This window comes from Lonchura striata, chromosome 1 (assembly GCF_050655825.1).
Source record: "Lonchura striata isolate lonStrDom1 chromosome 1, ASM5065582v1, whole genome shotgun sequence".
In the NCBI taxonomy this organism is placed as follows: domain Eukaryota; kingdom Metazoa; phylum Chordata; class Aves; order Passeriformes; family Estrildidae; genus Lonchura; species Lonchura striata.
Genome location: NC_140703.1, coordinates 104,858,677 through 104,876,441, shown reverse-complemented (window position 1 = coordinate 104,876,441; position 17,765 = coordinate 104,858,677). Strand labels below are relative to the sequence as shown.

The 17,765-nt window shown below is 40.7% G+C and overlaps 1 protein-coding gene across 12 annotated transcripts in view; it reads left to right on the top strand.

The window, feature by feature from the left end:
• The window catches only part of LOC110483230 (uncharacterized), a 305,445-nt gene that overhangs the window by 251,172 nt on the left and 36,508 nt on the right, over window positions 1-17,765 (top strand). The window lies entirely within an intron of this gene.

The following is a 17,765-nucleotide window of genomic DNA, read 5'->3' as shown; positions in this document are numbered from 1 at the left end:
GTGCATTTCCTTTTGGCAGCTTGCAAGGTTTGTTATTCTATAGCCTCCAGGAAGGGTCTGATCTCTGGGGTGATGAAATTCAATACACAAGATATGTTTTGTCAAATTCATGACAAGTGATAAAAAACCCTTGTACGATGCATCCTCTTCTTTTGTCAATGACTTTTCAGAGTCAAGATATACAGTGATGGGCTAAAAATAGCATTTTGCATACATCATTCATACCAAATGCTTAGATTCTGAAATTCATCCTGTTTACCTCATGGATGCTTCTGCTGAAGCTGAGCTAAGGAGGCAACAATCTCTAAAGACTATCATAGCTGCATGAACACCAAGTTTGTGCTCCCCCAGCAGTTTAAGATTATATAACCTGAGAGTATCCCAGTACTCAGTTCCATCCTTCTCTGAACTGATGCTGAAGTTCACCTGATGAGGTGCTGAGATCTTCAGGGATTTCTTTTGGCTTCCTGCTTCATTTTTTGTGTCAGGTCTCAGCTGGATGCTCTCCTGGTCCCAGCCTGTGCAGGGCAAGAGAAAAGGAAGGCAGTTCCTGGTGGCAATTGGTCTGATTTACACTGTGGTGGCCATCACTCATAGAAGGGATCCCAGTTCACCTTTTCAGCTGGTTCAAGTGAGCTTACACTAACCAGCAGCCAAAAGAGAAATGCAGAAAACAGAAACTGAAGCACAGCACTCCAGACCATATCCTTAGCTGCCCTTGTCTCAAAAAATTTTACACCAGCAACTTAGACAACTGAAGACAATCCAAATCAATATGCATAGCTTCCCAGGACTCTAAATTACTAATTTTGGTGTTTCAATAAAGCAGGTTTTTCTAATTGATGGGCAGAAATCACCATGTTTTCATCCCATTTGGGGAATAAGTAAAGAGAAATCCCAGCCTTACAGGAGTCTTTGGGTTTCTAGTTGAGGAAGTTGGGACTGCAACTTTGCTCCATCAGGCTGCTGAAGGAAATGGTGTAACAGGTTCACATCCTAAATGCTCCCAGGGTTCCTCTTTCCTGCTCTAGGCAGGACTTCAGGATTTCTCCCAGCACAGAAAAGCAACTGAGACTAAACACCATTAACTGTGTTTAAGGGTTGCTCTGTTTATTCCTCATCTTCTCACAGCAAACATAATAAACATCAAAGTGGCAGTTTTTCAAAGAATTAAATTAATAGAAAATAAGTAGATGATCTCTTGAAGGACCATAAATATCATTGGCTTCCGAAGCATTTTAAAGAAATATGTGTACTTACTGTTTTTAAATCAACATAAATAAATCAGCAATGCAGAAAAATGGATTACTTATGACATTCATTTTCCATTGTGTATTTAAGCCCTTAGGAACATCCATTTTTTGTGTTCAGACCTTGTTGGCTCTTTGCAAGTCTTTTTCTAATTTCTTTAAGACCATGTTTCCACAGACATGGAACTATTCTGCAAAAATGATAAATTGTCCTGTTAGAGATATTCCAAAACTCTATTCTTCATGTCTATCTATAGCACTGCAGTGCATGCTTTTTGGAAGCACTAATAGCTTCATTTAATTTTACTATATAAATATTTAAAGTTTGTAATTTCTCTATTGCTGAGAAAGCCAATGCCAATGCAATGCCATGTGCCATGTTTCATTATCAGTTCCTAGTATACACATAATCTTGTCAGACTTTGCTTCCAATAAATACAGCATGATATATTTTGAATATTTTAATAGCTGAGTGCATTCATATTGCTTTCAGCCATGACCTGCTTGCAAATTCCCAGCTAAGAAGTACAGCCACATGGAACAAGAACCTGCAAGGATTGTGCCAATATATTTTCATTAGTCAGTGACACTTAGCTGCAAAAAATAAAAATTAAACTGCATCCGTGAGAAATAAGTCAACTTGTTTCCTGGATCCCCCAGTGGGATGATCCACATTCAGGACCCGTATGGGTATTGTTTCAAAATTGTAGGTGCACAGTTCAAATTTAATCTGCCCATATCCAGTCCTTCTTCAGTGATTTGACAATCTATATCTCCACAAGGGTTTTCTTGTGTGTGAATACCCAGGAGGAGTGATTGCTCTCTTAGCTATTCTGGGAAATCAGTCTCAGTTAATGGTCTCAGATTTGGAACAGGCTGTGAATTTTGTATTATTCTGCACCTTTCTGAAAGCTGCAAGGTGTTTTATCAGAAGTGAAGATAATTTGGACGAAGTCTCTCCTTTCATGTCAGATAACAGAAAATGTAATTTTGGTTAATAGAAGCACTTTGTGAGACTTCTGCTGCTGCTTAAGTACATTCAGAAGTCCTGAGTTCCTGTGGAGTAACACAACATTATGTGGGATGTATCCAGGCTCTAACACAGATTTTGTCCACATGCATAGTTTTTTATACTTTTTTCTGAAATTTGTGGACACATAGCAGCCCAAGCAGAGTTACCCTATAATAACTCTGGCTGGACATCATGGATTCCTTTGTGCACATTTGCAGTTCAGGCTGAAAGTTCCAGAACATTGGATTTTCTGCTTGAGCTGGATCCAGAGGTGACTGCTGATTGCCCTGTAGCAGATCTGGTCAGCACATACAATTCATAGAATCATAGAACAGCTTGGATTGGGAGAGATTTTAAGAACATTTTCTCCCAAATCCCCAGCCATGGGCAGGGAACCTTTCACTTGCCCAGGTTGCTCAGAGCCCCATCCAGCCTAGTGTTGAACACTCCCAAGTTTGGGGATCCCACAAGCTTTCTGTGTCTCCCCATTTCACTGGCATAAATCATTTACAGGGGTTCCAGTAATTCAAGAAGATATCCATCCCCTTCTGTGTCTGAGTTTCACTGTCAGTCATGCAAGCACAGAAAATAGGATTCACTGGAAATATTAGAGGCCTGTAAAAATGGATGTTTGTAGATCTGGAACCTAGGTACCTAAAATATCTCAGGATCTGAACTGTCCCTCCAGTGTGGTTCTCCCAGATTTATTTTTACTTGCTGTGTCTTTTGCTTTCCAACATTACCTGGGATGTGGCATACTCAGGCCCATATTCCACTTAAGATTGAATTCTGTACATCACATAGAGGAGACAAAAAGTCCATTTTCCTGGGTGAAATCTCTAACTACCAGTATCCTCTTTGCTGCTGGGAGAGCTGGCACCAGGTCTTTGGGGTGAATCCATGGCTCTATATACAAAGAAAGAAATAAATAGCCTCCTCCAGCCCTGAAGAAGTCCTTCTAAGGGCAGAGATTTCTAAGCCTAATATTAACAATATAAGGTTCTTAAGTACTTCAGTCTCCTTTAGCATTGAAGTAGGAACAGGTCCAAAATGTTAAGTCTGCAGTCAAATGTACAGTACTGAGCAATATTATATAAAACTTCCCCTGCAGTTCTATAAAACACATTTTTTTTTAATTTCATGTTTCCAAACCACATGAAGAATGGCAAAACTATAGACTGTTTTACAAAAACAAACTAGAAAGGAGAAGACACATCTTTTCTACCTAACAGCTCATCAGTCAACATGCACAGATTCATAAGGAACATTTTCCCCACAGAGCTCTCTTCCACTGCTTGACATAATTTGGTTCTTGCAGCTTACTATTCAGCTCAGTTCCTTTTTCCTCTGAAATCAACTGGTCTCTTAGAATGATATTTAGATTTTTCTTCTGATCTTTACTGCCTTGTTCACCAGGGCAGGCTGGTGAACAACCAGCCACATAGAGAGTGACAATCTCTTATATCAAGGATCATTATGAATTCTGTTTAGATATACTAAAAGGGGAATTCCCTCAACATTATATTAAGATGTCTTTAAAGTAAGTTTCAGGTTTATCATACATTTTTTATTTAAAGCCCAAATTGGTCAGTATTTGTCCTCTAAAATGCATCACTCTTTTAAAGGCTGACTAGTATATTTATGCTTTTTTTGGAGGAAATAAATGTGTGCATGTTCCTCCTATCCAAAGAAAGATAAACCTTTCTGTCCCAAGGAGCAGACTGAGGACTTGACCTCTTGCTGGATGAATGATATGTAGCCAGTGATGAATTAGGCATGATGTGCAGATGAAGGATAACACAGTAGAGGAGGTGATGAAGAACAGAAGATGTGGAAATTTCAAAAGGGCAGTTCTACAAGGGGTGGTGTGCAATATGGTGGGGAAGGAAGCTGAGGGCTTAATTTCAGCCTAGACTGGCCTTTTTTGTTTTCACTTGTTGGACATTTCTACAGGTTTAAATATTTATTTGTTATAGCATTTGATTTTTTTTTCTTTGCAGTGACAGTAAGAAGAACTGACCTTCAACTTACTTTTTTTTTTTTTTTTTTTTTTTTTTTTTTTTTGGCTGCTGTTTGCTTTGAAATCCTGTGACAGACCTTAAGGCTCTCAACATTATCTTGGATCTTGTAAACATCCACAGCAGCACCATTTTAATGGTGACTATGAATGTATGGGGCTTATTTCATGGAAAAAAAACCAATTCTATGGCCCTGCAAGATTTCCAGGTGCAGTCTGAGAGGAGTAAAGGATTGACTCCTTTTGGCACTTAGCAAACCATTGGTTGTGGTTATTATGAAACCGTAGTCAACCAACCCTGGAGATCACAGCTACTTGTCTTAACATTTCTAATGAAGGCAGATGGGAAAATTTACATGGAAGTCTTAATCAAAACAAAGAAATACCCACAAAATTTCCAGTATTTATTTGCTCATCAGACTGATACAGAGCAACTGTACTATATGGGAATGAGCTTTTCCAGAATAGACTTTATACTTGCTGGAGCTGATCCTATTCACAACTTTGCAGTGAATGGTAGCTTCTGAATTACATGGGATTTCCTTCACTGACTTAAATGGTCTTTGGATCAGGTCCATAATGAATTATTGCTTAATATAGCCCACAATCACGATAAAAAATGTTCACTAAAAATCCCAAGGAAGAAAAGAAGATAAGTTGCAAACTTCTGTTCCTTGATTTCCCTTTACAAAACTCTCTATTTAACAAATAGCATTGATTTGGATTGCAAACAATCAATGTGATCAAACCTGTCATTCATAAACTAAGGACTTCTCATGACACTCTTCAAAAGCTGGATTCCAATTTTTATGGGGCAGTAATAATGATGTGGTACAATCCAGACTGTCTGCTGGAACTGATTGTGTTATGGGGCCACTCCTAGTCCTATATGACCCCACTAATCACCTGTGTTCAGTCCTAATGAACTAGTGACTAAATGAGTGACTAAAGCTCTGAATTAAACAGAAGCTATGTTCAGAGTCTGAAGGATCTCATTAAGCAATGGATTATATCTGACCTAATTAACAGCATCTCATGTGTGAGGATGAGCTTCTCATTTTTACATTTCCTTCGAGTTAGAAGAAATAATGTAATTATCCATGATACCTAAACCTATCTGAAAACATATGAATATGGGTCTCTTCTGTGATTTTAATTCATCTTGTGGAATAGTTAGCAAACAACAAAAGGCAGAGTCAATACACTTAACAACAACAGAGTTAATAAATAAACAACAACCTTTTCAGGGACTTTAAAGTCTCTATATTTGACATTTTGCTACTCAAGTAATTTGCTTCTAATCCTAAATTACATAGCAAGTACCCAGCTAGTTAAGTCTCAAAACCACTGGGCTGGTCCCTGAGGTAGCCTGGCATTATATCCACACACACAAAGCTGGCATGCCTGAGGGAACCTCCCTGTGAGAGAAGAAATCCTCACTGCTCTGAGAAGGCACTAATGGCAGGCAGGCATTAAATTACTGGCAGTGGAGTTCTTTTCTCTCTCTTTGCTTCCTCCTCTCCTCCCACCCAGGAGGGTTGCTCAGCCAGCACTGGGGCTGGGCAGTGAGCGAGCCGTGCATGCTCAGGGTGGTCTCCAGTCACCCTGGAAAGGACTTCCACCACCTTAGCCTTTACACAGGAAAACTCCAAGAAAGAAGATATTCGTCCTCCCAGAGGGTAACAGGTACTTTCTGGTTGACCTGTGAGAGCAGACACCAAGCGCAGCAGCACTGAGGTCAGCGAGGCCGAAATGTTAAATGTTGCTGCTCTGAGTACCACGTTACTTAGCCTCTCCTTTGAGAATGCATATCTAAAAGTGAGGAAATTTCACTTCCCGTGTAGAAAGCAAGAGGTCACTTTCACCTCCTCTTCACAGTGACTGCATAGGTGGAGAAAGCACAAGTAATGGATGTTTACAGTGACCCTTATATCTCATGAGAGCCTTTTGCAATGAGGTGTGTGCAGATTTTTTGCTTAAATTCAGATAGTGCCTAAGATTAAGCTTTTAAATGGCTTTCTTTCTTTAGAAGTACTCTGCATTAGTTGAGTCAATTTGCAAGTGGAAGCATTTGGTTTATCCCCACTGCCACTTCTGTTTAGCTGTTGATCTGAATATCGAGCCGAGTTATTTTGTTCCTTGTGGACCATCAGCAGTAATGCTCATCCTCCACTTACAAGTTTGTTAAGAGAACTATTGATGGGTGTGAGTCAGCACAATAGTCAGTTCTTTTCCAATTATCTGATTTGTTCCATAGGTTTTACAGAAAAAGGGGATGGGAGGAAGCAAAAGGTTAGTGGAAAACTGAAATAATAGGACACAGGCACTAAGCAGCAGGTGCACCAAGGGAGAAGGAGTTTTACAACCCTGAATACCAAACAAAACTTGAAAAAGCACCAATGAAGGTGATATTGCAGGTTACAAGGCTAGCATGCACTCCATTGTCCCCAAGGCAGGACTACTTCTCTGGCAATGTTGAATTTATCATCCGGTGTCAAAACTTTTGGCAGGAAACAGATAAAGCCCTAACTCTCAGTGAGTAGAAAATGGTGTGTGCAGGTATTGATCCTACCTGAAGAGATGGTCTGTTGTTTACCCTGCTTGCTGAGAAAACAGTTTATTGTGTATAAGTATATTAAATATCCATTTACTTGATTCTAATAAATTTTAGACTTGGGACAGTAGCCAAATTTAACATAAAGACAACCATATAAAAAACTATAAGTTTTTACCAATTTCCTGAAAATCAGTGGCTGTCTTAGAGAGACAGAGAAGCCCTAAATGACGCTGTGGATGACAAGCCTTCAGTATGCACTGCCCACTGCCCAGGTAGCAGAGGGGCCAAGCTAGACAAGTGTGCTTGGAGGGCTCCAATGCCCCCAAATATACAAGGGCTCTCAAACTTTATTCAATATTAGAACATTTGACTTCAAATGCAAAGCTAAGGAACCCAGATCCCACCACTGCTGCTGCTTGTGGAAGCAGCTACTAACTTATGTGGTTATGAAGGAAATCTTGAAATGCCTGGAGCTAAAGACTGGAGAGGTGTGACTTTTCCCATTCATCTCCATCAACTTTAAATCATGAAATCTAAAACTGACAATTTAATTAGCAATGTTAATGACTCCACAGAGAACAGTTTTAATTAAAACATACAGTGCTTTGCTTGTCTGAAAATCTTCAGCTGCTTTATCCTTCTGCAAATCTTTTTTTTGCCAAACCCCCTTTAACTTCTCAAAAATTCTAGTACCTTCACCTTCCGTAACCCACAGCCTACTTAAATCAGAAGGGAAAGAATAAAATATATCAAATTTTAAATCAATAAGAAGCGCCTAGAGTGACTGTGGTGTTCCTGAACTCAACTGCTTTTTGATTTGCTACACCAAAGCACAGCAGACCATGGTCCCCTCCATGGGACACAGAAAACTTTGGCTTCAAGGTGTTTCTGAAGACTGTCTGTTGAGTTGTTTTTTAGCCATCTTGCAGGCAAAGGGCCTAAAATTTCATTTTAATGGTATGTCAGTAATCTGCCTTCTTTTTTTAACCCAAAATTGCTCTTTCATATACACATATAAGCACACGTCCTCCCATGCATGCCTGATTGATTTTGATATATCATTCTCACAATAAAAAATTGTTTACTGGGAAAGACCTTTTGGAAAATAAAAATTGCTATAATATCCCCAGGATTCTGTATTGCCAGTGTTGGCTAAAACAGGAATCCATCAAAGAGACAGATGCATCATTATTTTCCCTAAACACTATCAAGTAGGATAATCGCATCAGCCTTTCCTTTATCATCACTCAGAAACAAAGATTTCCTCTAAATCCAACCTTTTCCCATAAAAATTCTGTTATTTTCCCCTGCCAAATTGAGTATGGAAACATTAAAATTGTTGGCATTTTCTTCACTAAAACTCAATGCATGTGACTTCATTTGAGATAGGACCCAGTATGTCAGGCAGAAATGTATTTCCTCTCATTGAGAAGAAACTAGTGAAGTTCAAATGTAAAACAGTGGTTTCTTCAGCATAAGTCTGTGATGATGTTAATTTTGTCATTAATTAAATGTCATTTGTCACCATTAAGAAAAAATTACAAACTACACAAGCTAATTAAAGAGTTTTCTATAAAAATATTACTATTGAACAAGTAAAGTTAAAATGTTTTATTGTCATAGTAAGTCTGTTTAAAATTAAGGGGAAATCAATGCTTATGATAACTTGGAGAGCATTATGAATTTATTTAGAGTTTTTGGAAAATCATCCAAAAAGTCTTGTTCTGGAATATTTCTTCAATATGTTCTTGTTAATACAGAAACAGTTGAGTGTCCTGGAGTTATGGGATGTCAAGGAGTACTAGGGTGATATGCGCCCTTCTAATCAATAAATGGCAGCATTGTCTATTAAAAACAGAATTTTAAAAAGTTACTTCAATGCACATTCCTGTGAATGAACAATTTTCACTCTGGTTTGAGACTTTCCCTCACATTCAGGTAAATTCAGATGATTCACTGCCCCATCACTTTCAGTTTTTATATGTCTCAACATCCTCAGGTCACAAAGTACTGGGAATTTCAGAAGCAAGCCAGTCAGGATTTCTACTGCAGAAGAGCAACTTGGATCATTGAGTCTATTCTGAACAAAATCTCCAGCCTCAATTTAAAGCTGCTTCTGTTCCTTTACCATTTAATGCTCTTGGCAGGTCCTCCCCATCCTAAAGTCAGACCCCATATATAGTTGATGGCAACACCTCTGAACAAACTGACAGATGCATGGATCTCCTTCCTTGTCATAAAATAAGTTATAACTACCAGTTTGTATAATTATCAGTATAATGTTGTTTTATCTCTATACAACCTTAGTCACTAACACTGCTCCTTACATCCATGAATGACTCAGGAGAGCTCCACCAGAGAGAACTGTCAGAGCCAGCAGAGCCATGTTGATTCAAGCCAATTGCTAATCTCACTTTTCTCCTTCCTTCCTCTTTCTCCCCTGTCCTTCACAGGATGACAGACACTCTTCTCATTTACATCTGTTTTTATGCACTAAATCCAGCAAAGCTCAGCCCCTCTTCAAGAAATTTTTTTCTACCTGTAATCCACAATTCCTGTCCCTTTTCTGGTCTTTAGCAGAGAGGTTTTCCCTTCAGTTGCTAACATATCCCATGTTTTATGCTGATTTATGATTTTGTCTATCACAAGGGTGAAAACCCACTTCCCAAAGGTTGGATGTCATCTGTGTCTTCACTACAAATGACCTGCCCCATGCTCCTTTTGGTTTGTGTGCCTTCCTCCAGTCCACCCCTCCTTATTCCTGTCTTCTGAATGCAATTTCTTACTATTTTCCCTAAACCAAGGGGTTGGTTGCTGAGAGCTGAGAAAATACATAATGTAAAATCCTCACAGTTTATTTCTCATGTCATATAATCTTTTCCTTGACACATTCAAGAAGAGCTGAATGCCCTTTGTTCTTTCCCAGCATGTCCATTCTCACTTCACTGAAGTGTGTGTTAGGCTGTAGCCCACATGAGGTCCTTTTGGTCTGCAACAAGGAAAGAGTTCCTCATTCCCTGTTCCAGAGGTGTTACTAGACACCTGCATGGAACTCTTCGAGGGATTGTTTTTTAAACCCTTCTCTAGAAAGGGGATTCCCATTGTTGCTACATTTGGATAGGAACTGCTGAAAGTTTAATGACCTTTGCAAGCACAAAGGACTCTCCACTGATGCCCGTGACACAGCTAAACTCATTGCCCACATAAATAGAGTCCATTAGTTCCAGGGATGTTTTCAGGACTTTCCAGATAATCCAGGAGTATGCATATTCCACCAGGTCTTTACTGCAAAGACTCAGATTGGAGTGAAAGGGAGTTTCCCCCAAGGGGCCATATCTGCCAATATGGATAATATGAACTATATTGCAGATTCCATTTTATTTGAGCCTTAACAGGTGCTGATGGATCCCTTCTTCCCACAGTGAGCTCAGGTGCATGTTGTGCCAGTAGGAAGATAGAATTACTTTCAAAAATCCCCTCTAGAAACTTCACCTTCTCAGTGCATCTGCTGCACTCATTGCTAAATCAGTCCATGGCCTGAAGATCATCTCTGACTGCCTAACACAACCAGGACCACAATGTGAAATTATAATGATGGCAAAAATGTTTTTAAAAACAATCCAAGCATCCCCTGAAGTCCAGGAGGTCAAGAATCCTGGGCTAACAGGAGCAATTATAGGACAAGTTCATAACAACATACTGTCACTTGCATTAATATTCAAGGTGGATGATATAGATTGGCAGATGCAATCAGTGACCTTGGGAGAGCACCTTGTTTAGTGCAGAGAAAGCTCTGGCTGGGTTTTGTCTCTGATACCAGTGCACAGCTCCCAAAGAACATAACCCCAACACTGTAGCCTTGGGCTAGAACACAGGAAAAGAACAGGATCAGACTCAGGAGAAAATAGATAAACAAATCCATGTAGCTGGGTGAATAATCCCCTTATTCTATTTGTTGCTGATATCCAGAATACATCAATAAACCTGTGGGACCTCTTGAGGGAATCTATTGAGCACTAGATGAGGATGCTGTATATGAGATGTTTTGGGGTTTTTTTCCACTAAAAAGAAGGCTGGAAAATGAATGGATAATTATTTTTGGCTATGTGTTCAAAATATAGACTCAAAATACAGAGTAATTTTTCTCCCTCCCTAACAGTGCTGGGAAAAATAACAGTGAGTTTAAATAGCATCAAGGGAAATTTAGGATAGAGTAATGTTTCCTGACAAAAAGGACAGCCAACCCTTCCACCACTGGAGGACTGTAAAGCGTAAGTTAGACAAATTGATCATGAAATCCTGCCAGAAGAAAAGACAGATGGTAGATACTGTCTTCTGTTTCTATTTTTAAATTTCTGTGAGGTTTTGGGAATCTTTTTGTTGAACTGGCTTTAGCTGCAGGGACTATTTGATATGGCTGCAGAATACAGACATAGTTCTAGAGTGCTAGAATATGCCCAGATCTTTGGGATTTAAAGCAAAAGATTGAACAAAACAACAGGTCCTGGGATTTAAAAACTTCATTTCTGAACCTCTGTTTTTCTAAAGAGCACCTCAATCTTTCATTCTCTACTACATGTATGTACAACAATTACATACACCAAAAAAATGAAAAAGCAAGGTGCTTCTCATCAGTGAAGAATAGAATTATTGTATTTGCACTTATAGGAAATGCAGAGGAGCTACAGCAATTGCAGTGCTGGACTGAAAGGAGTTTTTATTCTGAAATTATAGAAGTCACCTGTCCTTGACCCTGTCTTCCAAGGAAATCAGTACTGTACCTGGCATTATGCATCCTGCTAGATTTCAGCTAGCTTTGACATCTAGTTATTTTTCAGCTCATATTCAAGTCCTTCTTTCACTAGTTCCAGTTTTCTCTAGGTTTTTGTACAAAATCTTCCTTTTTTCAAGTTTTGTCATATAGAAAATTATTTCTCAATTCATCTGGTAGCTTTCTGACAGCTTTTGTGAAAGAACAAAAGGTGGCTTATTTCCCCCTCTATTGACAGTATCACCTCAACTTCAACATGTTTCCAAACTGCTGTGCTTTGTTTTCTGTATGCTTTTAATTACAGCTCTTGTACCTGTGGAAGAGTGAGGTTTTCTTCCCTCCCTCCTGAGAGCTGCCCTTTTCCCCTCTAAGCTTTTATTTTCTTGTCCCTTTGCTATCTTGGTATTGACAGGATCTTCATTACTATCTGATTCTGTCACTTCTCATTCTTTAATGATGCCATCTCTCTGCCTCAGAACAGTGTTTCAAGGATTACTTTTGTATCTGTCCAGGTGTTTTGGAGCAGTCAGCCTCAGATCCCCAGCCCCTGTGTCCCCTCCACGGCAGATCCATCTCAGTTATGCACGTGTGTCATGTGCCTCTAGAACTGCCCCAAAGACAAAGAGAGGCTTGGATCACCTTAATTTAGCACTTAGTGTACCAGTGAGTGCCAGGAACATCCCAAGGTCCTTGGGCAGCTCTAGCTGTTAGTAATTAATGCCTTAATTGCAGGAAATCAAGGACAGGCTGCAGGGTGGGGTTTTCTCTGCCTGCATCCCCTTTTAGAAATATTTTCTTGACATGCCTCCTCACAGACAAAATTAATCTGTCTTTACTAACATACATCTGCCACAGGCTGATGTTTCCTAGGCAACATTCCTTTGGAAAAGCAAAGTACTGACCATTCCCACCTTGTTCTTTTGAAGTCAAGCTATAATTTCATTTATTATCCTTTAAAAATGTGGTTGCCACAATGCAGGTGAAAAAGAAGACAAAGTAGGTGCTACTATTTCTCAAGACCCACAAGCTGGTCTTTACACACTGCTCTCAACAGCAGAGGTGTGAAAGTGCCCTTTAGGCTCATAATAATTCCTAGGACAATTAACATTGGCTGGTTTTTTTTTTAAACAACAATAATTTTTCTACGTTTTTCATTCCGTTGGGGATTACCTATCAGCTAAGTGCTTCAGAGCTGGGTGAACCATAACTAGTCTTATTTAAACCAGCTGTAAGCCCTGGGTCAGCATCCCAGAGGGGGGTGATGGTCTCAGGGCTGTTGCAGGAGGCTTGTGCTGATTGCTGAGGTCAAAGTGACACACTCTGACTGCTGACAGCACTGCACAAACACAGCTACTGAACTGCTCCTCTGTTTTCCGTGTCTGTCTCCAGCACACCAATTTTTATTTTATGTAAGCTAATCCAGCCCTGCCTCCCTGATAAGCATGGCTTTAAACTTAATTGCTTGTTTGTTTTTTGAGGAGGAGGAAGGAAGCAGTGAGGAAAGCATGGCACGCCGATGCAATCAAGCACAGGGGAGAAAAGCAAAACCTCTCCAGCAACAGGTGGCAAAACAAATGCTGAACAAGGCAGTTCATCAATATGCTCCCCCTGTGCTTCCTGGGCTGTCTTGCTCTCAGTCTTCACTTGATGGACTGGGGATTGCCTGTTTTTTCTCAAGAGACACCACTAAAGCCTATCAGAGGAACTTGCCATGTCTATTTTTAGCCTCCACATCTATTGTGGCAGAAGAGAGGTGGGCTTCTCCAGCTAGCCAAGACAAAAAAAGAATCAGCTGTCTGCAAGCTGATAAAAGCAAAGCTGCAATCTCCTTTTCAGTTTCGTATGTGCCGTGTTGGGCTGCTTCAGCTCCCTGTCACTGCAAGATTTGGTTTATATTAAAAAAACTCACATTCTGGGGAGCAGCAGTAGGTAACAAGAGAGCTACCACCACTTTCTCTTTTAGAAAAATCACTCCTAAGCAAGAAATAACCCTGTCCTCACAATCACAGCAATTGTACACCAGAGGCATACAAAATAATAAAACAGGTGTCGTGTTTTAGATGGCTCAGACATGCATATGACACCAAAAAGAGACTGCTATTTTACACCAGGGACATGCGGATTCCTTCTTTTCTACTTTATCCTAAACAACCTAGGGAGAGCATGAGCTGCAGAGGGCAAGGTGATTCCCTATCAGTGATGCACAGGGGATTTTCTGCTCCAGCTCACACAGCCCTGAAGCATTCCCCACCACGGTAACCTTGTGCAGCTGGCTCTTGAGCAGAACAGACGAGACTCGAAGGCGCTGCTGGGGTAACTCTCAGTGCCTGTGTGAGGGAACTTGTGGGCCTCACACACAGAAGACAACACAGCTGTTCTTTGCCTATGACCCTGTGCATTCAGCAATTGGGAGGAAAAACTCCCTCCCCTCCAGGCTCCCGGAGGGCTGATGCAGGTCACACATGAATGAAGGCAGCAATTTCACACTTGGCTTGCAGAGGGCACAGCCAGCGTGTCTGGGGAGCAGGGAGAGGAGGGAATGGGGGAGGGAGGAGAAGGAAACAGAGCAATGGAACTTGAATCTGTCCTTAAATCATTCACAACACCAGCTGGATAAAAATGCAATTCACTTAAGAGACTTGGCTTTTTAATGTTTGTTTGGTTTTCTCTTTATAACTTGTCAAAGGAAGCTTTTATTACTTTGGGGTTTTTTTTTCAGAGTTCTGAAGTGTTCTTTTGTCCTCTCCCTTCAGCTCAGTGTAGTTAGAGACTGCCTAGTTTATCTCCAAGTCCCAGGAAACCCCAGGGGCTGTCCTCCCAAAGCCTTTTAAAGTTTTAAGTTCACTCACTGGGTACATTGGAAAGGAGCAAGCCACATTCCTTTAGCCATGACCTCCCAAGGCATACCTGGCAGATCAAACCCAGTGTGGGTTTTGAAGAGATACACCTAATTCAGCTCATGCATCCTGTCCATGATTCTGCTGTGTGGATCTTGATGCCAGTAAAAGCCTGAAATTTATTCCAAGATCATCTCAGATAACACGGAAGTGACAAGTATAATTCCTCTTGGTAAGTGTGATTACAAGCCATGACACTTCCTTGCATGAAACCAAAGCAAACTGACTTAGTAAAAACTGCCTGTTAGAGGTGTTCTGTTTAGAGACCATTGCAATTCAGGATTTAAAGCATTTCAGAAACAAACAAAAAATATATAAGTCTTGCTGAGGAAATAAGTTTTCAACCAAATAATCTAAAATATTTCTAATTATCCTTTTTTTTTTTTGAGAAAAAAATTTATTTGGAGATGGCAGAGGAAAAATAACTTGGGGGTGGTAAAGTTATTGACACATATTTGACATGGATGGCACTAGGAAGGTGACAGGTTTCTTCTTTTCGGGAACCATCTCGCACTCCTTGCAGAGCCAAGCATTCCTGCTTTCATCAAGCACACCCTGACTGGGATGTGTCTCTGTCTCTGCAGTGCTGCACTTACAGCTTAATGTATCAAAGCCAGTGCACATTAATTTTAATTCCTATAACTATGCCAAGCTGTAAATTGAGGTGGTTCATGAATCATTCAGCTGGAGAGGCAGCTTCCAGGAGAGGTGAAGCAGATGGTTGTGACAGCTAAATCTCACCAGCTATCCCAGGTTTAACTTACCCATCTAGGGCAGTATTCTTATTTCTCTGCCTGCTGAAGTCCTGTGAAGACAAAATATCACTTCTCCCCTGCAGAGAAGGAGCTTTCCTTCTCCCAGGAGCTACTCAGAGCTGTCACCTAGCCCTTATTTGTCCCTAACCAGCTCCAAATGAAATGAGAAAGGAAAGCCACAGAGTTGCAGCTGTAAGCTCTGCTGGCAAGTCCTTTTTTGGACTGAAAGGGAGGAGAGCTTGTCTCGGCACCTCAGGCAATAATTCAGAGGAATATGGACACGCAAGGGCAGCACAGGAGAAGCTGAGTTTTCTCTGGTATCAGCAATTAGTTATCTTAGAAGTCAGGAAGGATGGTGTTGTGTCTCACTTTCTCAGTTAAAGAGCAGTGTACAGAAGAACTAGAATGCTTCTGGAGGCAGGAGAAAATGTGGACTGAACACAGAATGTTGTGTTATCATCATGTTGTGGGGCTCACAAGCTAGCTCCTTGTCTCTGCAAAAGAGCAGTTCTGATCTGCCTTGTAAAGATATTATCATTAAGGAATCTCCCTTGTGAAGTCACACTCTCTCATTTCTCTGTCTCCAAAAGAAAAGGCTCTCCGTGTCCCTCTGCATCTGAGAGGAGAGCAGCTTCTCCCCAGCTGTGAAGCACAATGCAGGACAATTCAGGCAGGGCTCCCTGGGAGCTCTCCCATCCCAGGGTAACTCAGCTCCTGCCTGTTTTCTAATCCCTGAGATGTTAAGAACAGACACCCACACAGCTCTGCCTCTGGGAAATACTTTCACCAGGAGGGGTCTGAGAGCTCATCAGCGCTACCAGGGTCCAGCTCTTGGGCTGTTCTCTGAAGCTCAGTAGTCCAGAACTGTCCTTGGGCCCTCCCTAGTGAAACGTGGATGAAAAATCAAAACCCCACAATTCCAATAAAGATTTGTAGGGATGGTATGTTTATTACAGTGCTGGATGCATGTGGGGACTCATTGCCCTTCAATGGACATGTACACCCCTGAGAACTCCCAATCCTTTTTTATTACCCTTATCTAATTTCCATATGCATAGAATTTTACAATAAGTTCATGTATATTCATTTTGCTGATCTTGCATTACTCTTACAGCTAGTTACACTTGCACTCAGTTTTTGTCAGAAAGTACAGAAAGAACTCCTGGGTCACTCTGCACCGCCTGTTTCAAGGTCCGAGGAGTCTTTCTTATCTCTTACCTTTTTAGTGTGGAAATTTGCATTCTTTCTCCTTAGCTGGGGCAACTTTGCTAGTGCTGCAGTTACCAGACTAACCAGCATATTTCCCTTATGTCAGCAAGCTCAAAGTGGCACATTTCACCTAAATCCAAATGGATTTCTACCCCATTAAATTTTTACTCTGTCTCACTAGTCTCCTAAGGTTCAAGCAAAATGTGAGGCATAGATATGGACCCAAGAAGTGCCCCAAGCCCAGTGCCACAAAAGGATATGCTTCTTCCAAACCAGTTCTGTGGTATAACAGGAGAGCTGAAAAGCTGAGGGAAGCCTTGGAATTTGCCTAATTTCTATTGTATCAATTTTGTAAACACCTCAGAAGGGAAATAGCTTGAAAATTTCTTTCTACCATTAGATAGCACCTGCTTTGAATAATAATGAACAAAAAGCAAAGAAAAGGATAAAACAATGTTCTACAGTTGTATTATGTCTCCTGCAGTTCAATGAAACAGCTCCCTGGTTTGAGCTCATGAACATTTACTCTACATTCATTTTCTGGGCTTTGAGTAACTCTTCTCAGTTAAAGGGCTTTTTTCAACACATATGGGCTTCCAAATATAGTGAAACCAATTTGCTTTGAAAAGCCATATATCTGCTAAAGGGCAGTTTTATTTTCCTTTAGGTAAAGCATTACTGTCATGCATATCAGAATCCTGAAATACAAAGCCTGCTAATTGGGGACAGGGAGAGACAGCATACTAAGGCTAGTTAAAAACATGGTGAAATATTTCAAAGTCTCCAAGGATCCTGACCTCAGACCCTTTATAGCAGCTATTCCCGACTACTCAAGCTCCCTCCAGCACTTAAGCAGGAATGAGCAATCATTGTTTTACTACCTATGTGTCTATTATACAAAAAAAATTGTTTATATATTTTAAGGATCATTTGTAGGCATTACACTGAGAATACACTCAACAGTGATTAAAGAAGAGCAGGTCTGTGAAGAGACCTCATATGTAAAGCAATGAGACCTTGCTGCCACACCTTGCGCACTGCCCCACCCACCCCTGCCCTTCCCACACCTCAGGCTCTGTTCTCATGAGGAGTTGCAGCTTGTTCTTTTTCCTCTTGCTGCTGTACCCCCATAAATCTGAAAGCCAAAGCTAAAACCTGGAGTTCAGAGACTTGTAGGGTCTGGGTGCTATGTCTGCCAGCTGAGGGCACCAGGAGCAAAAAGCCTACAGAGAGGAAAATCACCAAGAGTTTGCCAGTGAGAAACACTGGCAGTGAGACTGTGTGGGGTGAGGTAGCT